Raw genomic sequence first — 25,610 nt, forward strand, 5'->3', positions numbered from 1 at the left:
CGAGACGTGTAACCAATGTCACCCCATACCATCACGCCGGGTGATACGCCAGTATGGCGATGACGAATACACGCTTCCAATGTGCGTTCACCGCGATGTCGCTAAACACGGATGCGACCATCATGATGCTGTAAACTGAACCTGGATTCATCCGAAAAAATGACATTTTGCCATTCGTGCACCCAGGTTCGTCGTTGAGTACACCATCGCAGGCGCTCCTGTCTGTGATGCAGCGTCAAGGGTAAGCGCAGCCATGGTCTCCGAGCTGATAGTCCATGCTGCTGCAAACGTCGTCGAACTGTTCGTGCAGATGGTTGTTGTCTTGCAAACGTCCCCATCTGTTGACTCAGGAATCGAGACGTGGCTGCACGATCCGTTACAGCCATGCGGATAAGATGCCTGTCATGTCGACTGCTAGTGATACGAGGCCGTTGGGATCTAGCACGGCGTTCCGTATTACCGTCCTGAACCCACCGATTCCATATTCTGCTAACAGTCATTGGATCTCGACCAACGCGAGCTGCAATTTCGCGATACGATAAACCGCAATCGCAATATGCTACAATCGGACATTTATCAAAGTCGGAAACGTGACGGTACGCATTTCTCCTCCTTACACGAGGCATCACAACAACGTTTCACCAGGCAACGCCGGTCAACTGCTGTTTGTGTATGAGAAATCGGTTGGAAACTTTCCTCACGTCAGCACGTTGTAGGTGTCGCCACCGGCGCCAACCTTATGTGAATGCTCTGAAATGGTAATCATTTGCATATCACAGCATCTTCTTCCTGTCGGTTAAATTTCGCGTCTGAAGGAAGTCGTCTTCGTGGTGTAGAAAGTTTAATGACCAGTAGTATACATGAACTGCTCAAGAGGAAAATGATTCCTATAGGGGTACTTGTCGAGAAAGACGACCTGGAGTCATCACTTCCATATGGTATGAACTTTTTACTTATTTATTTTTTTTTCGTAGTTTTAATCAATATCTCACTGAGTCACATTCAGTACATAATTTTTCCTGTCGCTTCGAATAATCAGTATCTTGTTGTAGGCGACATCCGTGAGATGGATAGATGGCTCAACAACAGCAACATCAGTACCAGTGAGGATGAGATGCTTGAGTGGGAACGTTAGATGATGGCTGCTGATGTCTCAACAACAGCAACATCAGTACCAGTGAGGATGAGATGCTTGAGTGGGAACATTAGATGATGGCTGATGATGTCTCAACAACAGCAACATCAGTACCAGTGAGCATGAGATGCTTGAGTGGGAACGTTAGATGATGGCTGCTGAAAGGCAGTGTGATGCCTCCCCCGGAGCAGGAGGTGGAGATATTTGATTGGATGGGAGAACTACCAGAAATATTGATTGAACTGCTCAATCCTGGGACCTAGAATGTAAAAGGTGATTATAATGTGACCGTCATCGCTTAAACATGTAATTATTATTCACGAATGGCGATTTACTTAATTGTCATTGTTTGTTTACTGCATACATTTTTAAAAAATCTTGTGCACTGTGCTTCATTTTTCCCATTATTCGTATGTTACAGTGGTGACGCTAATACCGCCACCACAGGAGACGGCTGTGACAAGTGCACCTAGTGCGGTGATTGTGGGGGCGGGTGTCACACACACACACACACACACACACACACACACACACACACACACACACACACACACACATACACACACACACACACCCGAGTGGCGTGCACTGCCGTGCAAAGCGCCGCTCGTTGCCGCGTGGGAGGTGGCCGCGGCTGCTGCAGTGCCTGCCCCTGCCCCTGAACCACTGCGTACCATCTGGCGCCCGAGAGTGGGTTCAGTCAGAGCAACGATATCCCACCCCCGAGACTGGCGATGGTGAAGGCTCCAAGATGCAGCGGCATCAACGTGCGCCCTCTCCACAGCCTAGATGCTCCGCCACCTCCTCCTCCCGCTGTTCATCCTCGGCAGCAGCAAAAGGTATGTGTGCCTTGGCTCATACCCCTCAAACCAGAAGGCGCCAACACGCCAACGCTGTCACCCACCAGGTGGACAGCCGGCCGGAGTGGCCGAGCGGTTAAAGGCGCTACAGTCTGGAACCGCACGACCGCTACGGTCGCAGGTTCGAATCCTGCCTCGGGCATGGATGTGTGTGCTGTCCTTAGGTTAGTTAGGTTTAAGTAGTTCTAAGTTCTAGGGGACTTGTGACCACAGCAGTTGAGTCCCATAGTGCTCAGAGCCATTTGAACCATTTTTGAACCAGGTGGACACAGTCGTCTCCTAGTTGTAGTGTCAATGAAAATGTACCTGTGGCTACCGGTAGTGCTCTATGCCATTCTGATAGTGAAGGACATCAGATTAATGGCATCATGACCCCTCTATAATACTTGGCGGTTGCTTTGAGGGGCGTATCTCGTTCACTAGAATTGAGAATCCAGCTGGGGGGTGGGGGGAGGGGGGTATCGTGACACAGGTTTCTAGAAGCATACCTCCCGAAGCTGCAGGCAGAGTTCCTCAAAGCCCTGGATGATCCAAGATATATTGCCATAAAATGTAAAGGAGTACTCTGCTGTGAATTGACTCTCCCACCCAAACAGCAGGATGCTGGTGAGCAGAAAATGCTGCACTACATCTGGGGTGATAACGGAGTTATATCTAAGAGTACATCAATAGTCGAGTCGTATCGTGAAACTACCCTCGGTGCTATACTGGCCCGGTTTTCTGAGATGTAAGTAAGAGGGTCAGCTAAAGCACTCAGCCAAATACCACACCTCAACATCCATATTCATGGCTTTGATCCGTTAAATGAAGGGAACAATTGTATCAAACTCCCTAGCATGTTTTAATGCCCAAAATGAAAAGTATAACGCTTGTTATGCATGGTCAGTCCAGACTTGCAAGAGAAATTACAGTGTACATCCAGAGCATACACGTCAATACCACATGTGCAAAAATACAGTCCCCAGGATGTATAATTTTGATGCTATCAAATTTCCTATAAAGGTCCAGGACATACCAAAATTTGTGGCACAAAATCCCAGAATATCGTTTCACGTTTATGATCTGAAGAAGAAGCAGAAAAGTAAGCCAGATGAACAGGACAAGCATAATGTAGTTGGTCCACTCCATTTTTCGAAATGTGCAGGCTAGCATGATCTTCATGTAAACGTGCTGGCCGGCCACTGTGGACGAGCGGTTCTAGACGCTTCAGTGCGGAATTGCGCTGCTGCTACGGTCGCAGGTTCGAATCCTGCCTTGGGCATGGATGTGTGTGATCCCCATAGGTTCGTTAGGTTTAAGTAGTTCTAAGTATAGGGGACTGATGACCTCAGCTGTTAAGTCCCATAATGCTTAGAGCCATCTGAACCATAAACGTGCCGCTCTTTTCTGAAGGTGATAATCAACATTACATATGGATTAAAGACATATCCCACTTCCTTTACAGCCAATTGTCGAAATACGAACATAAAAACACATTTGCTTCAGGTGTCTAAATACCTTCTCAGTCCGGAGGACTGTGAATCCAAGGAACTGGTATGTGTTGTTATGCCTACAGAAGAAATCTCGATATTAAATTCAAGAATATCCACCACCAGGAACAATATCTGTTTGTTGTATAGGCAGACTTTTGAATGTCTTCTTGCCTCTATCACCCACTGTAAAGGGAACCCCTCATCCTCACATACCACCTTCATGCAAAAACACCATTTGCAGCAGCATACCAAATTGCATGCTCCTAAGATTCAAGTCTTAACCGCTATGAATCTTATATTGGGGTTGCTCACTGACCTTGAAAAACTCTCATCGGTTGTTCACAGGCCTTACAGCATCCCCACGACCAAATAGGAGGAGGATAAAAATTTTTACAGTGATGCGGTTAAATGTCATTTTCGTTGGCTGCTGTTAGACAGAAAAGCTAACACTCCTCATAGAGACCACTGTCTTATGTTAAAGTTCCGTGATACAGTTCACAATGCATGCAATTTGAAGTATAATTTACAATGACACCTACCCATTTTCTTCCATAATTTAGTTAAGCAATTGGTTAGTTTCGTCTGGGAGAAAAACAGGTCAGTGGCCTGCTTGAGAGTGTTGAAAAATATATTTCACTCTCCAAACGAATGACGCCAAAAATTCCTCTCCGCTTCCCTGAGGCGCTATGTTTTACACAGGTGCCAATCCAGAAACTTGTTGAAACTCTACCTCTGGAGGGTGTGCATGCCACCCGATCTCCATACCCCAGTGAGGAAAAGTTTCAGTTTGTGACCAGGAAAGGAGTTTTACCTTATGCATATCTGGATAGTAAGGCGAAACTCGACTTAACCAGGCCAGCTGACAAATTTGGATATACCAGTATTCTCACAGGCCATGCCATAACTAATGCCGATTATGAACTCGCCATGAATGTGGCAGGAATTCAACATTCCCAATTTCGGTGAATACACAAGACTATACATGAACACCAACCTGCGCTTGCTTGAGGATGTTCTTGAAAAAGTTCCAGAGTGTAGTCACGACCATGGCCACATATACTCTCTGGACCCCACCTTTTATTACATAGCATCTGGGTTGTTCTGGGACATGAAGCTCAACAGAATGAGGCGCAGTATCGAACTTTTGTCTGATGCTGATATACTTGATTTCTTTGAGCACAGGATCCATGGAGGATTTTCAGTGTGTCCATAGACACACCAAGGTAAGTACTCCGCATATGGGTGTGGGATTCAATGCATCCCTCCGTTCAAGTTGCAATCTCTATTTGGACGTGAATAACTTATATGGGCACACCATGACACAGCCAGTGCCGATAAGTGGCTTTCAGTGGCTGGCCAAAAACGAATTAGAGGGATTACCTGGAAAAATAATGGGTCTGGCGAAGGGTATCTGGTGTAGGGTATCTGGTGGAGGCAGACCTCATATACTCTGTTACTATGCATTAAATGACAAGTGACTTGCCATTATGTCCAGAGCAGCAAGCTCCAAGAGGAAGCACAATCCCTAAACTGATGACCACTGTTGGACACAAGCCAAGGTACATAATTCATTACCATAGTCTCCAGCTGTGTGTCAACTTAGGAATGGAACTAGATAGAATCACCCAGGCTATCTGATTTAGTCATTCCCCCTCGTAAAAGAAATATATTGAATTAAACACCGAAAAGAGGGCACATGTGACTAGTGATTTTGGAAAAGATTTTTATAAATTAATTAGTAATTCCATTTTCTGTAAACCAATGCAGAATGTAAGAGATGAACGCGATATTTTGATTAGGACCAAATGGGAGGGGCCATGGGGCGTAATAAAGTGCATTGCCGGACCTAATTTTAAGTGGGGTCACTATTTTCACTGAGAATTTTGTTGCTGTGGATATGCCCAAGGCTTCAGTAGAGTTTACAAAACCCATCTATTTGGGTATGTGTATACTGAAGATCTCCAAACTCTACATGTACTCCTTCCGCTATGAGTTCGCTAAAACTCACTTCATGAAACCAAAGCTACTTTATGTGGATACAGATAGCTGCATCTACTGGGTGAAGGACTGTGACCTATATGAAGCAATTAGGTGTCACAGTAATGAATTCGACACATTGGGATACACAGCAGATAATCCTTATGGAATTGTTCCTCAGAACAAGAAGGTTATCAGCTTAATCAATGATGAGGTGGATGGATTGCTGATTGTTGAGTTTGTGGGTCTTGTGGGTCTAAGATCCAAAATGTGTGCATGTCGTACAATAGATGGAGCCACTCAGAGGCAGGCTAAGTGTGTGCAATGTGCGACATTACATGTCCTCATGGTCGAAAACTACTTGCAGTGCCTGTACAGTGATGTTCACGATGCTCGGCCACAAATTCCGCAACTGGTACAGCAAACTAGCATTCGATTTGAGATCATGAGGGCTGCACTGTGCTGCAAACTAAGGTCAGGTGTCAGTCACCTCATGAGTCATTTATGAGACAGGATCGAAACCCTCCCATACTCACGCTATGTACTTGAAGCGCAAGAGGGGGTGGGTTACTCCAACAGTGAGAATGAGAGAGAGAGAGAGAGAGAGAGAGAGAGAGTGACTGGCTGACTGAGAGCTTGTGCCAGATAGTGTGGCTTTTTTATCATAGTGTAAATATTGTATTTGTGTGGTGTATGGTGTGCCTGCATGTGTGAGTGCTTAGGTATATGTGTGTATACTTGTGAGTGTGCTTGAATGGGGATGCCTGTGCAAATATGTATGCCTGTGTGTAAATACATTGTTTATTTTTTCTGAATAAGTGGTGTGCTATGTATGCATGAATATATGAGAGCCATCTGCTGGAAAAAAGTTATTAAATGTAAAAAATGTGCAAAATATACAAAGGATTAAAAATCGTACTAAAATCATAAAAAAATTTTAAAAATTGTAAATGAAGAAAACTAAGGGCATGTGTGATTGTGTGGGTGCATGTGTAAATAGAAAAATTTTTAAGTTTACATACTGCTACCTGTCCAAGTCATACTAGTTTCAAGTGTGAGTTCCACCCAGTCCATTTTAGTGCATCTATTTGGGATGAACATTTTAGGGCCATCCATTTCATTGTATTATTAAATTATTTCAGCTCCTTGGGGTGGAAAATATTTAGAGCCACCCAGTTCAAGGTATAAATTAAGTCTTCTGTTTGAGTGGAATTTCACTAGTGTAAGAGAACTGTACCTCTGCAATAGCTGTATTCTGTACTGCAATGTAAAGTTAAAAAAAATTGCATCATTACTATTATTTGTAAAACCAAGAACTATCAATAAAATAACTTGAAACAGCAGCAATAACTGTCAATTTTAAAGCAGTACTACGTCGTGTGGTGTAAAAACAGGATTTGTGGATGTAAAGCTGTATGCAAGATGCACAAGGTATTAGTTTGAAGCATGAGGGATGTGATCTTTCAGATGGAAGAAAATAAAATATATGTAATGATTGCATGAGATTTCGTCTATCACGCTGCACATATAGGTTTGTGGGAACAGGTGCTGAGCGATCCTGTCTGCTTCCAAAGACACATAGCAAACATGTCCGAAATCATATCTCTGGTGCCTGAAAAAAGCCACAGATGTAGGCTCTGGGCAAAGGTACATACTAAGTAGTAGCTACATAGAAAGAAAGAAAAAACATAGAATGTGAGGTAAAAAATTCATTTATTTTCATTAATCCAAAGTAAAAGTAATTTTACATATTCCGAAGCAGACACAACACTATTTTCATAGGTCTTTTTCTTCTTGAGCTGATGGATGGCAGGGCACCGTAGATTCCAGGTCTTGAATAGCTGCAAACTTAAAGATTCGCTTCATCCATGTGTTCTTCTCCTCGCCTTTGACGTAGATGATTGTCTCAGGATGATCGAATATTCGAAGTAACGTCATCATATCTTTATAAGATAAACCAGGATCGTCCCAGTGGGGTCCATGGAAGAAACGTGTTAACCACTTTGCACTCCTAGGTGTCTTAACACAATTCACTTCCCCGAGAGACCTCGGTGATGCAATTCTTGCTCAGAATGTCTCTCTTATACCAGCATCTTCTGTATGTGTTATGAATGCAACGTATTTAAAGATGAATTGTGTACACTCATCATCATAGAAACCTAGAATGTCAGTAACGACGTGCACACTCCGTGTTGTTGGGAAATGCTTTGGGTATTACACAGCACTTGGTCATTTACAAAGCACCCTGCACAACACCAGTAAGCCGGCAATAGTTAATCACATAGTCATGTAGAACTAGAATATACGCTGCAATGTGTTCTACGAAATTTGATGAGAATTCAAATTCTATTCGTACATCTATTGGTTGTAATTTAATTATGTCATACTGCTTAGAACAGTCTATTACGATGATCGGTGCCAGTTCCTTGAATTTCCATGGACTCAGTAGGCATTCTTTTTCTTCAACACCTTTGAAGAAAGTACCACGGAACCTTGGATATGAGTCGATTGCTAGACTGTATACTTTCTGGCCCCACTGTAGCAGTAAATTGTGATACAGATAGAATTCTGAATTCAAGTAGACTCTGTCATTAGTTAAATTACGTTTGTCAAATGCACTGAAATCATTTGCTAAATTCTCCCTTCTTTTGGGCTGAAATTCAAGTATGATGAATCTCGGTGTTTCCAGACGCCTCCCATGAGCGGAAAGTTAATGGCAGATATGTACCGGTATTCAGAACTTTTAAGATCTTCAAGCGCTCTTTGTCTACCATAGTGGTGTGCGGCATTTTCCGTATAATTTCATTGTCGATGATCTGATTCTCCTCTTGATCTCCTTGAAGGCACGAGTTGCTATCCGTCGCATTCCGTACCAGAGTAAGTTTCTGTTTAGCGTAACTCGCTGCATTTCCTCAAAGTATTCCATAAGCATGTTTAGAGGTATGCTTGCAGTAAATCGGCAGCACTTTTCTGCTGTCCAGTCCAAAGGCTCGTCTATGAACCATCCTGCATTCTCTACACCATTCAAATCCGAGGGTGAAGATGAGACATATGTTTTAAGGGCTGATGCTATGCCAACATTACACGTATGATCAATCTCTACCCCAATAAGTTCATATCGTATTTCCTGGAACAGGAATGCCAAAGCATTATGCGTAAGCTTGATCCCACTGTATGACTGCATCCTGCTTCTTAAATAACCCATCCAAATATATGAAACTCGTGCATGGAAGAGTTAAAGCTTCTTGGTGCTGGACCTCATTCCTAATTTCATCGTTATTGTTAAATGTCGTTGATGCATAAGATTTATACGAGAAGTATTCCAGGCGTATGACTCGCTCATCAAATTCTGCTGCGTGAGATATATTGAGCGACGACGTAATTGTGGGGTTTAAAGCCTACTGATTTAAGAATCTCGTAGTTCGCACACGTTATCACCTTGCGGGTCTGCTGCGAAGTGATATGCTGTTTGCTGTGTGCGCTGGTTTTATACCTTACGCCCATCCTCTCTCAGATGAAAGCTACAATGATTTCCTCATCACGAAAGTCAACGAGTTGGATATTCTGGTCCACAATATGCAGCTCCAGGTAGTCCAATATCTGAACTGTCACGGGAAGACGTGTAGCAGTGGTAGGAGACTCAACAATGTTATACTCAGTTCAAACTGATGGGAAGAAACCGTAAATTGAATGAATCAATCTATCGTTGGGTTATGAGCTCTCTGCAATGCTACACTCAACACAGATTTACTGACAGGGAGAATATCCAGTGTCTGATCAGATTTGTAAAATTTGTCTTCAAAACCTCTCCCTTTGTGAAACTCAATATTGGTCCTATTGAACTTTTCTGCTTAAAGTCAGTAGTCAGTAGACGCAGGCACCGTCCATACTTCAGACTTAAATGTACTGATGTTTTCATGGAGCTCAATACCTATACCAGACTGTTCTAAAACTTCGATTCAGTCGTCAATATTGTATGCACCAGGTTCAGTTCCCAAAATTTCGTTTTTACCATTAATTTCCAGATGCAGTTTATTGTTAGTCTCTGTGATATTTGGGATGGTGTTGTATGTCTCCAGTCTAATCAGGTCGATACTCCAATTTCCAGTGCTTAAATCAACTGGTGAGAAGTAATTCGCACGTAATACAGACGATCGTTCTTTTAAAGACAGAGTGTACGACATTGCGTCTAATGAATGGATGCTTAATACTCGTCCTTGGGAGGAATATGATGCAAAGATGATCAGTATAAAAGTGTTGGTTGTTTCGAAAACTGTAGAACACATGTCTTCTGCCCGTGAAGTATCGTTGTAATTCTTCTGGAGGGTGCAGGTCGCCGAATGAGGAGACGTCATTTATGTTTCTTTAACTTTTGCTACCCAGTGAATTCCAAGTCCTCCTACTACGTCCATATACACAATTCCACATTCTCCTGATTTCCGCATAGTTTTCGGCAATGTATTCTGCATAAACACACCTTGGAATGTTGAATTTATTCTTAACAAACTTCAGCAGGTCGGTACTTGTAAGCACCCTGTCTCGTAGGACTACTAGGAGGCTTTTCTTGTATGGTTTCAAGAATAGCCCTTTCCCGATGGCTGCTGCTTCCATCATGCGGTTACGTCTTCGTGCCTCCTGCAGTTGCTCCTGAGAGTTTTTTGCATTATTGAGTGTCCTGGCAATAGCCCATCAGAGCCAACCAGTGAACCCACCACCGATAGACCGGCTATGGCACGAATGAAGATGGGCATAGCTCCACCTAACGTCTAGGGTATTGGTAAAACCCTGACTGGTTTAATCAATCTTCTTTTTCTCGCTCTTTTCTGATTCAATGTGCTTTTAGCTAAATACATCGCTGTCAGGATGCAGATTTTCGTGTACCCTTTGGCTGTCATCTTCTTCCTTAGCGCCCTACGTGCAGCGCTCATAACTTGGCTGAACTTCTTCACACCAAGCCCAACTTAACTTTACCACTCATAGTTTTTTAAATTGCAAATACTGCAATGCGTTGACCTATACCAATGCCCCTCGCACATGTGTTGCATTAGCTTTGTCAGCTAAAATTCGATTGGCAGCGTGAGGATCTTTATTTGCCGCGTATCCGATGCCGTTTCAATACATCCTTCGTCGAGCAGATTTGTTCCCTTACCACCGTGTGCCAGTCGAATTTTATGTTTTGTCCCAGGTCCACAGTAGTTATACCCAGGAATGTGTAATTCGATTGGTAGTTTGTCGAGAATACCGCCTTCTCCTCTAATGCGTCTCCTGTCACACGTGTTACGTTACTGAAGTGGTTATGTTCTGCGCACCGTGTTATGTAGCAAATAGTCAACGTTGATCCAGCTGATTTGTGATGCGAGAAAACCAAGCCATTTAACTAATGCTCTATCGCTCGACGCCGTATGATCCTCTCTATGAGATACACATCTGGTTCCGAGCTGTTCTGTAACTCTTCTGTGTAAAGGCATCCTGCAATTTAAGCGCCACTGCTGTCCCTTAAGAGGTAGGTTCAAGGATTCGTTCTCTGCGCTTTGGAAACTGTGAATGTCTCAGTTGATCAGTTTTGCACGTATGACTTCTCTAACCCTGTCTTGTGTTTTGAAATACGCACTAAATCACCTACATTAAATTACTGTTTGCCTGTATCTAGCATTTTAATACGACTGTATACTGTACCTAGAAGTCTATTATCACGAACATCGATTGGTCTCATTTTTACTGTGCGATGTTTGGTTCGATTACATTGTGCAATTATTTGGGGGAGGAATATCTGTCCATTTGTGTGATCCACGATGATTGAATCGCTTCCACATTTGAGCTTTCACTGTTCTGTTCAGGCGTTCCACGATACTGGCCTTCAAGTGGGTGAATGGCGAATAGTGATGTATTCCATACCGCTCCATGTCTATTGTAAATCTCGCCGTCGTGATCTGTTTGGAGGTTGTCTGGGCTTCGATTCGCCCCCGTCTACAGCAATCACTCAAACATATGGGCAACATCCTTCCCTGTTTTCACTTTCACGGGTAATGCCCAGGCAAATTCAGAATACGTATCAATGACCATTAAAATATCTTTGAATCCGTTATTCACACATGAATAGTCCCTCATGTCGACAAGATCCACCTTCCACTGGTCGTCCAAAGCTTTAATCATAACATATCTTCGAGGATATGTTTTGCATGCCGGTTTGTGCGGTTTCCGGACTACAGTCTCCATACTTATTCGATGATACCTCTCTTTCTCTCTAAGCTCACAAATTACTGAAACAGCTTTATTCGTATGAGCTGTATTGCCAGCGGCAGCTGATGCAATAAGCAGTCGTAGCCGATCTATCAGTTAATTCGGATCGTCGTAATATATATACTTCAGGAAACGATTGCTCACTCTTTTATGTTGACTGTCAATATCATCACCACTCCTATTTTTTTCGCCATCCAAAATAAGTTTTATAATGGATTTGTATTTCATATTGCTTTGGGTTTTTGCATTCTTCTGCAGATCAGTCAAAAGCAATATTCAAGATACATTTCCAGTTCTTAAGGCTAATAATTTACAGTTTTTGTGGGTCTTAGGAAAATAGGGTTCAGTAGACTGGGAGTTCTTTGAAACTGTCTATCGCTGATCTGTATTGTTTTTTCGTTTAAAGTTATAAGCTGTGTGCCCAATATGTGTGGTTTTTCACCACTGACACCGAATTTTTTGTCTATCCTAGTGCCCCTGTGACTGTTAATGGTTCAAATGGCTCAAATCACTATGGGACTTAACATCTGATGTCATCAGTCCCCTAGACTTAGAACTAATTAAAACTAACTAACCAAAGGACATAACTGAGATTTCGGCGTACGTGCGAATTTACCGATGGTGATGAGTATACTGATGTACTCACCAACTGCCATGGCGAAATACAGGGTGGTCCATTGATAGCGACAGGGCCAAATACCTCACGAAATAAGCATCAAACGAAAAAACTACAAAGAACGACACTCGTCTAGCTTCAAGGGGGAAACCAGATGGCGCTATGGTTGGCCCGCTAGATGGCGCTGCCATAGGTCAAACGGATATCAACTGCGCGTTTTTAAATAGGAACCCCCATTTTTATTACATATTCGTGTAGTACGTAAAGAAATATGAATGTTTTAGTTGGACCACTTTTTTCGCTTTGTGACAGATGGCGCTGTAATAGTCACAAACGTATAAGTAAGTGGTATCACGTAACATACCGCCAATGCGGACGGTATTTGCTTCGTGATACATTACCCGTGTTAAAATGGACCGTTTACCAATTGCGGAAATGATCGGTATCGTGTTGAAGTATGGCTACTGTGATCAAAATGCCCAACGGACGTGTGGTATGTATGCTGCGCGGCTCGATATCCTGGACATCATCCAAGTGTCCGGCCCGTTCACCAGATAGTTACGTTATTTAAGGAAACAGAAAGTGTTCAGCTACATGCGAAACGTCAACCACGACCTGCAACAAATTATGATGCCCAAGTAGGTGTTTTAGCTGCTATCGTGGCTAATCCGCACATCAGTAGCAGACAAATTGCGCGAGAATCGGGAATCTAAAAACGTCGGTGTTGAGAATGCTACATCAACATCGATTGCACCCGTACCATATTTCTATGCACCAGGAATTGCACGGCGATGACTTTGAACGTCGTGTACATTTCTGCCACTGGGCACAAGAGAAATTACGGGACGATGACAGATTTTTTGCACGTGTTCTCTTTAGCGACGAAGCTTCATTCACCAACAGCGGTAACGTAAACCGGCATAGGCCTAATATGCACTATTGGGCAACGGAAAATCCATCATGGCTGCGACAAGTGGAACATAAGAGACCTTGGCGGGTTAATGTATGGTGCGGCATTATGGGAGAAAGGATAATTGGCCCCCATTTTATCGATGGCAATCTAAATTGTGCAACGTATGCATGACAGAATGGCGATGTACTTCCAACATGATGGATGTCCGGCACATAGCTCGCGTGCGGTTGAATCGGTGTTGAATAGCATATTTCATGACAGGTGTTCACTGGATCTGACGTCCCCTGATTTCTTTCTCTGGGGAAAATTGAAGGATATTTGCTATCGTGATCCACCAACAACGCCTGACAACATGCGTCAGCGCATTGTTTATGCATGTGCGAGCCTTACGGAAAGCGAACTACTCGCTGTTGAGAGGAATGTTGTTACACGTATTGCCAGCCGGCCGGAGTGGCCGAGCGCTTCAAGTCGCTACAGTCTGGAGCCGCGCGACCGCTACGGTCGCAGGTTCGAATCCTGCCTCGGGCATGGATGTGTGTGATGTCCTTAGGTTAGTTAGGTTTAATTAGTTCTATGTTTTAGGGGACTGATGACCTCAGCAGTTAAGTCTCATAGTGCTCAGAGCCATTTGAACCAACGTATTGCCAAATGCATTGAGGTTGACGGAAATCATTTTGAGCATTTACTGCATTAATGTCATATTTATTCTGTTTTTTAATTTAAAAATCCTACCTGTTACCAACTGTTCGTCTAAAATTGTGAGCCATATGTTTGTGACTATTACAGTGCCATCTGTCACAAAGCGAAATAAGTGGTCCAACTAAGACAGTCATATTTCTTTACGTACTACACGAATATGTAATAAAAATGGGGGTTCATATTTAAAAAAACACAATTGATATCCGTTTGACTCACGGCAGCGCCATCTAGCAGGCCAACCATAGCGCCATTGGTTTGCCCCTTCAAGCTAGACGAGTGAGTTGCGTTCTTTGTAGTTTTATCGTTTGACGCTTATTTCTTGAGATATTTGGCCCGGTCGCGATCAATGGACCACCCTGTATGACAACAACTCCTGGAAATTCCGTCTATACGTTCCATCATTCAGTTTTCTTGATTTATCAATAACGAGAAACCCATACTGTGAGTGATTACAGCGATGTGCACATATCTTTACAACACCATTGAACGACATGTCGGTTAAATTCAGTTTGTCCTGTCTAAATGCTGTAAATAGGTCTGCATTATCCCTCACCAGCTGTTTTTGGATTCTGGGATATGTCTGACTCAGATAAAATATATCAGTAGCCATATGGCGACCAAAACAAAATATCGTCCAATTCGTGCTCGGTTTTCCACAGCAACATCGTCAAATATAACCATTATGTTTGGCTTTACTTTTCCCAGTGGAACGATAGCACTGCTCTCACTAAATGTCATGTATGTCGCACCATCTACACCATGCAATATCTCCTATAATAGTTGGTACTTGGGCTGAAATAGTGATTTTGAAAACATACATACATGCTCAAAGCGGACTCCATCCGGATATGTTACCAGCGACATGAGAACATTTGTCCTCCCGTAGTTGGATGGACCTACAATTATTGCACATATGCTGTCGGGAAGGAGTACGCCATTCTTCTTCCGGTCCTCTTCACTCACCCTGCCATGATACCTACTACGTCAGGTACTGGCGTTCAATCGGTTTTTATAGAAAATAATGAACGCTATGCCCTGCTATGATACCGACAAGTACTGGGGTGCAATGGGCTTTTACAGAGAATTTAGTTAAACGACATAATTTTCTGCTGTTGCATGTTTGCCGTGAAAATACTGATAGCAATAGCTTTAGTACTTGCAATATAAAGAGAGATAGGAAATAACAACACATACACGGTTACATATTTTTTTATTCAGTAATCACAAATAGTGTGCACTACATCTTTCTTTATGTTAACTCCAGTACAGAATACAGAAAATAAAACCTTCTTGTAGGCACAGAACTCAGCATGTATTTCTCTCAAACGTATTGGCAGTACATTAGTTTCCGTTGGCACCATATTGACCCAATGTTCGAAGTCGTCTATGTGCACACTGTTCGTGCAGAGATACTCTGCAATGTCCCTATACACAGGCAGCCACCAGTTCAGCCTTTGCAACACACTGGATAACACCATCTCTAGACCAAACGAGGTTGTAGCGGTGTAGTACTAGACATAAATGGACGTGCCACCCGATTTCACACAGAGTGCAGAGTCATCATACACTATTATAATGGATAGAGTTACGGCAGCACAGTAAATGTCCGGAGGAGGACGGCTCAGATGATAATCAGCCGTCAACTGATTCTTGGTCTAGGTTTTTGCATGACAGTTCATACCATTCCACCACCGTAAACCACACTTCAACACTTTTAGCTGCAGTATCGATCTCTATGACAACACGGCAATCTCTGTCTGCGGATCCCTCTATACCAATATGTAAATGCTTCGAACCACTAGCAATTAAGTTGAACATTGTGGTGCATACTAGTTACTTGGTATCTTCTCATCCACTATAACCTCACTTTGCCCAAGCAGTATCACTAGCATATTCTGCAATGGCACGTATTATGGAGTCCAGTACCGACTTGCGTCATACTGATTAGGACCGCTGGTGCAAGTCAGGGGTTGACTGTGTATGTGCAACCGACAATAAGAGCTCATAGTCCTGCTCCAAAAAGCTGACCAGGTGCGTGACAGGATCCCAGGTTTCTGCCGCTGCTGTGGATCGCGATGGGCTGGGACTAATCGCTGCTGCAGACCCTGACAGGCTGGAGGACGTCGCATCCACTGATGAGTATAGAAGAAAAAACCGTTACAAGCGACAGTAGCAGCACAAAGACTTATTCTTCCTCACACAACAGTAAACACAGACGATAAGCAAGGGGTACCTGAAACGCCCTGCTAAACCTGCAGGACAGGACAGGTACTTGGAACTGTGGCAAGGGGCCAAAATGAACGGCTGTCAGTTACAGTCGAACACACACAACTTTATTGTTCGACCAAACATTACAGCATAAATTTCTTAACTTATTTATCGGCTGAATATACCACACTACCTTATGCCTTAAGGGCACAACCACTTAAATTTAAAAACGGCTAACAGCCATTAACTTAAAATTCAGACCCAAAACAGAATATTTAAAAGGCAGAAGGCCTCACGTAAGTAAGTTCTATAACTTGGCTGAGGCCCCAACAAATCTAACACTTGAAAACCAAACAAGTTTAATTTAAAGACGGCTGAAGGCCCATGATTTAAGACTCAAGGCAAAATTAAATTAAAAAAAAAATCGCGAGGCAGAAGGCCTTATCTTCAATTAGGCTGAAGGCCCCACACAGTCTGATACTTGAAAGACAAGAACTTTAATTTAAAAACCGCTGAAGGCCGATGATTTAAAACACAACCAAAATAATTTCTAGTAGGCAGAGGGCCCAAGGCTTTATCTTTAAACAATATTTTACACAGGCTGAAGGCGCAAAGAATCTACCATTTGACAAGTAATAAAATTTAATTTTAAAGCTGCTGAAGGCGCATGACTTAAAACACAACTAAAAACAATTTAACTTCGATTCAAGACCATCGGCTATGACCCATACAAAATACACACAACAGAAAATAAGCACAGGCAGTGCAGCTAACGGCGCTCAGAAGTTTAGGAGGTCGGCCAACACTTGACAATACTAACGTTCACTTAGGCGAGACATGCAATCGGCCCAACCATCCACAGTCCGTCGGCAACCCAACCGACAGAACGTCAACAGACCAATACTCAAACTGAGTTCCGCTCCACACTTGCGCCAAAGTTCCCCTCCGCACTTGCTCCGAAATTCCACCGCTGCTGCCAGCAGAGACTGTGGAACCAAACAAAACGGATCCCAGACAACCCATAAGCGGCGGACGACCCGAAAACCCACGTCGTTTAATCAAAAGATTGTCTAACTCAGAGGCAGTACGCTAACAACACTTCAATAAACTTGTCAGTGAAAATAACATAACTACACACAGCCGCACGAACATTTGCACGAGGACTAGACGATGTTTACGGCAATGACTGTGCAATAACGAGGACGAGCCACGAGTCGGCGCACACAGCCAACCCATAATCAATCACCGGCCAAATACACGTCGTCTAATAAGACGACCGACCGACGCTCAACCAAAGTCGTCCCCACTCAGATCATGTGTGTCGGCAATCGTCGGGCAAGTGGTAGCTATCAGCACCTTCCTGACGCTGCATTCCACACTGCTGCTACGTGGCGACTGCGCCAACCGACCAACTGCTACACATCAGCACGGAAACAGCAATAAATAACTGGGCAGTCGACATCACAGGCTACACACAATATCACAGACAGTTGGACGAAGAACGCGACCAATGGTAAAAACAGTGACTACGCAGTGACGAGGACGAACCACAAGTTGAGACACACATATCTCCAACCCGTAAACGATCGGCGAGCAATCACATCGTCCGGTAAGATGATCAAACGACGACCAACCAGGACCGTCCCCACTCAAGCCATGTATGCCGGCAACGGTCGGGCGAGTCATGGCTATCCGAACCTCACTGCCGCTCCAACCCGACGACTCCTGCCGCGTCCCAACTGTCCGACTGCTAGGTGCGAACTCCACTGCTGGCGCGTTGCAACTCACAGCCAGATACGAACTCCCTTCTCAACACACGACAACCGGGAAGTAATAGCAGTCCAGCAGAGATAATACGGCGAGGCATATATCGAAAAACGCTGCTGCTGCCCCTCACGGGCGGGCAAGGCAGCAACTCAGTAACACCAGTAATTGAATTAACAAAACGAGGTGGCAGTACAGTAAAACCAGAATGTAAAAAAGAGAGAGACGGCACGAACGCGAGCCACGCACGAGCCACCTACACTTCTGTGGCTTCTTCCTGTTCTGTTGCTGCTGCAGTTGGGCAGCGCTGGACGATCTCGGCTGGCGCTTCATACGGACTGCAACTGAGGCTGCAGAGCTGCTGGGTTCACCTTATATCCCAATGTGATCGGATGCTGCCCTTCATATTGCCTACTGCCAATTGCAAGCTCATCTGGTGGCATAATTTTGAACTAGACCAGTTGCTTGGTCCTCTGGATCAGACGCAGGTATCTCTGATGAGGTAGAAAACTGACTCAATTTCAAAAAATGGCAGGCACTTATAACATCAGTCTACCTGGCTTGAAGAATGCATCTTGATACCATTCTGCTGCATAGGCATCCTTCAGGCACTCATCCAATATAGCTCCTTTCCTATTGCATGTAGGAGGCTATGGGCACAGTCCTCGGCTCTGCGCTTACAGGCAACATAACTGTTAAGCTTCTCCCAGTCAGCCACGAACAGTTCTTCAATAGAAAACATTCTGTATAGCAGTGAGGATGGCGAGGAAGTGATGATGGGATGAGAGGATGGGGAGGTGGAGGGGGAAGTGGATGGTGATGAGTAGTTGAAGCTCCTCAATGGTATGTATCACAAATTTGAATATGCTTCCACTGAAGTGAATTAGCATCAACTGCCCGCCTCTTCAATTACCGAAGAGTCAATCATGTGGAAAACCGAGCGGGGTGGCGCAGTGGTTAGACACTGGACTCGCATTCGGGAGGACGACGGTTCAATCCCGCGTCCGGCCATCCTGATTTAGGTTTTCCGTGATTTCCCTAAATCACTCCAGGCAAATGCCGGGTTGGTTCCTCTGAAAGGGCACGGCCGACTTCCTTCCCAATCCTTCCCTAATCCGATGAGACCGATGACCACGCTGTCTGGTCTCCTTCCCCAAAACCAACCAACCAACCAATCATGTGGAATATCTTAGTGTGAACATGTATTGGTTGAAACATGCTTCTTGGCACCATCCCTCTGCATTGTCACAATCTGCTGAATCGAATTCTTCTCCTTCTTTATCCTACACTCTTCCATTATGATAGTCTTCCATCCCCTGTGTAGTGAACTGTAGCTACAGTCCTCCTTCGAATGTGTACGTGTAATACAGCTATTGAAAGCTGCTCCATTCCTTAGCATTCATCTCGTTGATCGAACACATCACAATGCTTTCCACAACAACAGCTCAGCACAGATTGAACGTCTCCCACCAGTTTTGGCCATGTGAGCGGAGAGAAAAAAATCCGACACAAATTTGAAATTCCCGCCAGTTTCTGGTGCAGGGGGTGGGAGTGGAACATCAGCACAGCCCTGCGACAAAGAAATTCCCAACATTTTTTTAATTTCCGCCAAAGTTCGAAATTCCCACCAATAGGGTAGGGGAAGGAGGGGGAGGGGTCAGGAGGAGGAGGAGGAGGAGGAGGAGGAGGGGGTGGGTGGGGACCCATGTGATGGCTGAGGAAAACACACGATGTCATCTGGAGGTAGAGGGGAGGGGTGGGTGGAGCGTAGTGGTAATTGATCAATTTAACTAATTTGTATATCAGTTTGATATCAAATGTGTGCTATCGTTACCATTTTCCTACTACTCACTTCATGGTTAGGCCTATATTTGGAAGTGGTGCTGCATCCTAGTATTTAAAACTATTTTTAGCTCCAAAATCTTATTATTCAAGAATATCATGACTTTCATTTTATCTAGCTACAATGTCAGATAGTAATCTGAGGCTATTTGCTGAAAATTATAGACTACAGTCTGAAGGTCATTTCATTCTCTGTAATCAGAGTAAGGTCATTTGCATATAAAATTACATTTGTCTGATATCACGATCTAAAAGAACTCCATTTATATTCAACATTTTCCATTTGCTGATAATTTCATCTATGTGTAGTGCTGGAGAAATACAGAACTCTTGTCGTACTCCTTTGTTCATGTTCACAGTGTTCATTGACTTTGTTGTTGTACTTCTCATGTCTATATCGATTAATAGCATTTATGAGATTAGATGGATAACCTCGTTCAGCCCTGATATTCCACAATTTTTCTCTATTCACGGTACCGAATTTTTTCTCAAAATCCACAAAAGTAAGATAGGTTTTTGTACTGAATTCTCGTCTCTTTTCTGTAACTTGTGATGCTGAGGAATTAGATTAGGAAATGAGACACTTAAAGTAGTAAAGGAGTTTTGCTATTTGGGGAGCAAAATAACTGATGATGGTCGAAGTAGAGAGGTTATAAAATGTTGACTGCGAATGGCAAGGAAAGCGTTTCTGAAGAAGAGAAATTTGTTAACAACGAGTATAGATTTAAGTGTCAGGAAGTCGTTTCTGAAAGTATTTGTATGGAGTGTAGCCATGTATGGAAGTGAAACATGGACGATAAATATTTTGGACAAGAAGAGAATAGAAGCTTTCGAAATGTGGTGCTACAGAAGAATGCTGAAGATTAGATGGGTAGATCACATTACTAATCAGGAGGTATCGAACAGAATTTGGGAGGAGTTTGTGACGCAACTTAACTAGACGAAGGGATCGGTTGGTAGGACATGTTCTTAGGCATCAAGGGATCACCAATTTGGTATTGGAGGGGAGCATGTAGGATAAAATTCGTAGAGGGAGACCAAGAGCTGAATACACTAAGCAGATTCAAAAGGATGTAGGTTGCAGTAGGTACTGGGAGATGAAGAAGCTTGCACAGGATAGAGTAGCATGGAAAGCTGCATCAAACCAGTCTGAGGACTGAAGACAACAACAACAACAACAACAACAACAACAACGATACAGTTTAAACACATTGTAAATAGCAGTTAGTCATTTCGTAAAACCTGACTATTGTTCATATATTAGCTTTCCCATGATGTTTTTAAGTCTTTCATTCAGGATTTTAGAATATAATTTATAAGCTGAATCCAGGAGGCTTATGCCTTGATAGTTACTACATTTATTTTTATCGCGCTTTTTAAAGATAGAAATTACTTGGGCTCTCATCCAGTCTTTTCGTATATTCTCATTTCTCCAGCGTTAATTAAGTATTTGAAAGAGTCTTAGATAAAGGTTCAAATGGTTCAAATGGCTCTGAGCACTATGGGACTCAACTGCTGTGGTCATAAGTCCCCTAGAACTTAGAACTACTTAAACCTAACTAACCTAAGGACAGCACACAACACCCAGCCATCACGAGGCAGAGAAAATCCCTGACCCCGCCGGGAATCGGACCCGGGCGTGGGAAGCGAGAACGCTACCGCACGACCACGAGATGCGGGCTTTAGATAAAGGAATAACCCTCAATTTTTCCACAGTTCCGTATTAATACCATCTAAACTAGTGGCTTTCCAATTTTTGGAGCTCTTAAAATTTCCGTCAGTTCTCTCCTATCAATATCGTCCAGGGCTTTTGCGTCATTTAGTTCAGGTAACATCTGAATTAAAGTGTCATCACTTCATAACTTTTTATAATGAGCTAGCCATTCATCCTCTCCTATATTATTAACACATATTTGATCATTTTCACGTCTCTTGAGTGATTTCATTACTTTGTAAGCGATAGTTTGTCTGCCATGTAAATCATGCTCTATATTGCTAATAAAGTGTTCGCATGATTCTGCGTGCGCATTCCGAGTTATGCATTTTGCATTATTTCTCTTCTCTTTATACTCATTATACGTTTCATTGGTGGAATTATTTACTTCATGTTTTTCGTTAATTGCTTTCTCCATCTCTGGCGCCCGAATCCTTACACGTTCCGCAAAACTCTGTAAAGGATGAGCCAGACAGTAGGGGATTTTACTTTATTATATATGAGCTTCCAAACGGTAACTTCATTTTTCCATTGCGGCCAATCCACGGCCGGCAGAGTTAGCTGCCTGTGAATTCTTTTGTCCTACTGTCTAGTAACAGGAAGTCAGCACCGAGGAAGGCCACCTTGATCACGCGCCTCTCTCGTACTGACGAGGTAACGCCGGCCCAGGCGTCGCTTAGCAGCCAACGCTCTGGAAAGTCCCATTGCCACCCCCGTGGGTTTCTCAGTCCCGACCAGTCGGGGCGGAGGAAGCCGCGTGGTGCGTCGAATATACCCGACCGCCCGTCGCTGGGCCCACTCTCTTGTATTCTTGCTCACCTGCGAGTCGGACGCGTGTCCTGCAGCAGTGTAGACCTTACCGCTTCTCTCGGTCCTGCGGCACTGTGGACTTAGTTTTGGCAGACAACAACTTTCGTTAGCTTCGCGAACTACGTTTCGCCAAACTCTACACTCTGGCTCACCCTCGCCTCCCTAGGTCTGGCTATGTGACCCTATTTTAACATGGCTTGGCCAATAAATGGCCTTTATCTAAATATTATCCTATTCATTCCATAACTCCCACCGCCTTCCGATCCACCCATCCTGTACAACTCATTAGCTACATTAGATATGACTGTTTTTAAGATTTTCCATTCTTCTTCCAAGTTTCTAAGTTTGCTAATGTTCTTGTCATCCGTCTTTGGTAAATATCTGCCATCTTCTAAAAGTAAATTTTAAGTTCCTTCTACATCTACATCTACATTTATACTCCGCAAGCCACCCAGCGGTGTGTGGCGGAGGGCACTTTACGTGCCACTGTCATTACCTCCCTTTCCTGTTCCAGTCGCGTATGGTTCGCGGGAAGAACGACTGCCGGAAACCCTCCGTGCGCGCTGGAATCTCTCTAATTTTACATTCTTGATCTCCTCGGGAGGTATAAGTAGGGGGAAGCAAAATATTCGATACCTCATCCAGAAACGCACCTTCTCGAAACCTGGAAAGCAAGCTACACCGCGATGCAGAGCGCCTCTCTTGCAGAGTCTGCCACTTGAGTTTGCTAAACATCTCCGTAACGCTATGACGCTTACCAAATAACCCTGTGACGAAACGCACCGCTCTTCTTTGGATCTTCTCTATCTCCTCCGTCAACCCGACCTGGTACGGATCCCACACTGATGAGCAATACTCAAGTATAGGTCGAACGAGTGTTTTGTAAGCCACCTCTTTTGTTGATGGACTACATTTTCTAAGGACTCTCCCAATGAATCTCACCCTGGTAACCGCCTTATCAACAATTAGTTTTATATGATCATTCCACTTCAAATCGTTCCGCAATCACACTCCCAGATATTTTACAGAAGTAACTGCTACCAGTGTTTGTTCCGCTATCATATAATCATACAATATAGAATCCTTCTTTCTACGTATTCGCAATACATTACATTTGTCTATGTTAAGGGTCAGTTGCCACTCCCTGCATCAAGTGCCTATCCGCTGCAGATCTTCCTGCATTTCGCTGCAATTTTCTAATGCTGCAACTTCTCTGTATACTACAGCATCATCCGCGAAAAGCCGCATGGAACTTTCGACACTATCTGCTAGGTCATTTATATATATTGTGAAAAGCAATGGTCCCATAACACTCCCCTGTGGCACGCGAGAGGTTACTTTTAACGTGTGTAGACGTCTCTCCATTGAGAACAACATGCTGTGTTCTGTTTGCTAAAAGCTCTTCAATCCAGCCACACAGCTGGTCTGATATTCCGTAGGCGAACTGTATCGAACGCCTTCCGGAAGTCAAGGAAAATGGCATCTACCTGGGAGCCTGTATCTAATATTTTCTGGGTCTCATGAACAAATAAAGCGAGTTGGGTCTCACACGATCGCTGTTTCCGGAATCCATGTTGATTCCTAGAAAGTAGATTCTGGGTTTCCAGAAACGACATGATACACGAGCAAATCCTTAATTGGTTTTTTAGGTTTTCTTCATTTTGCGCGTAGATGTCAATTATTGTGTTGTGTCTAGACTAGACAGCCTAGACACAATGAGAGGAAGCCGAAAGGCACGCGCTTAAACTCACGCAGGCTGGCGTGAGGTCTGAAACAGGATACGTAATGAATGCTATAAAGAAAAGTACGTAGCTTCTGGAATACTTAACTTTAATCCATATTTGTAGAACATCGCTCTTGATGATACATTAATAGAATCTCAATATCTATACTGGTAATGACGCCTTGCTAGGTCGTAGCAAATGTAGCTGAAGGCTATGCTAACTATCGTCTCGGCAAATGAGAGCGTAGTTGTCAGTGAACAGTTCCTTGCACAGTCGGCTGTACAACTGGGGGGCGAGTGCTAGTACGTCTCTATAGACCTGCCGTGTGGTGGCGCTCGGTCTGCAATTACTGACAGTGGCGACACGCGAGTCCGTCGTATACTAGCGGACCGCAGCCGATTTAAAAGCTACCACCTAGCAAGTGTGGTGTCTGGCGGTGACACCACATATTGACACCAATAAGAAGTCATCTGGACCAGTATCCACACCTCTATAAACCCCAGGAAATACATCATTTATTATTATATGATCCATAGCAGATGTATGTTCTCTTACTGACCATTAGCTATTACGAACTGAAATTAGGGTTCATCTGACAAGGCCACTGTTTTCCAGTCGCCTAGGGTGCCATCGATATAGTCACGAGCCGACGACGTGCTATGCGGGCTTGCTGTTAGCAAAGCTAGGCTGGCCGGAGTGGCCGAGCGGTTAAAGGCGCTACTGTCTGGAAACGCACGACCGCTACGGTCGCAGGTTCGAATCCTGCCTCGGGCATGGATGTGTGTGATGTCCTTAGGTTAGTTAGGTTTAAGTAGTTCTAAGTTCTAGGGGACTTATGGCCACAGCAGTTGAGTCCCATAGTGCTCAGATCCATTTGAACCATTTTTTTTTTTTGTTAGCAAAGGCACTCGCGGTCGTCTGCCGCCATCTCATTACGATCACAACCATACGTGGAAGCATAAGCGGCCAAAGAAACTACTAGCTAGGGCATGACCACCTATGGCAAGCTAACATACTCCAACAAACGACAAACGTCGGCAAGCCCCTGCATATCCGCAACGCTGACTGGAAATTACCAGCTGTTAGTGGAGCCGACCAACAGGCCACAGCAGGGAAACCGATGAGCTCGCCCGCTGATGCACAAATTGCCAACATCACCCTACACTGTGAACCAAACATCGGACACAAAACAATGATTAACCTAACTGTTGCAGGTTGCTGACGCTGATCGAGAGTTCAGCACCGCCACCCAACGGCATCTGCTGAGCAACAGCACCGCACAACATCAAAGGTACCGACATGCATAATACCCAATACTATCAAAACCTAACCTTGCATGACCTATTGCAGGCAGCAAGACATCCGCTACTGCTCTTACCACCCGACCTAACTATCGCAGAGGTTTTTCTCCCTTGGCTCTTGCCTTGGCATTTTTTTCCTGTGCCCTTCAAACCGCTACCCTTCGTTCTACTTCCGCCCAATCTGTCTCCAGATGAGCGCGTATTAATGGTTAACCTTAACCAGACATACGCAAACATCGCAGTAACCACACGCTGTGACGCCTCACTATAGTGAAAACTAATCCTTATGCAGAGATGGCAGTAGACCTTTTGAGTTGGCCATCATGCCGGTGTGG

General features: G+C 44.0%; 1 long non-coding RNA gene across 1 annotated transcript in view; it reads left to right on the plus strand.

The window, feature by feature from the left end:
- Positions 1-25,265, plus strand: part of LOC126162928 (uncharacterized) — a 145,831-nt gene extending 120,566 nt beyond the window's left edge. Inside the window, exons 5-7 of the long non-coding RNA XR_007535134.1 lie at positions 1,053-1,408; positions 1,557-1,974; positions 25,189-25,265. This is a non-coding gene — a long non-coding RNA (uncharacterized LOC126162928). The remainder of the gene's footprint in view (positions 1-1,052; positions 1,409-1,556; positions 1,975-25,188) is intronic.
- The last annotated feature ends 345 nt before the right edge of the window (positions 25,266-25,610 follow it).

This window comes from Schistocerca cancellata, chromosome 2, assembly GCF_023864275.1.
Source record: "Schistocerca cancellata isolate TAMUIC-IGC-003103 chromosome 2, iqSchCanc2.1, whole genome shotgun sequence".
NCBI lineage: Eukaryota > Metazoa > Arthropoda > Insecta > Orthoptera > Acrididae > Schistocerca > Schistocerca cancellata.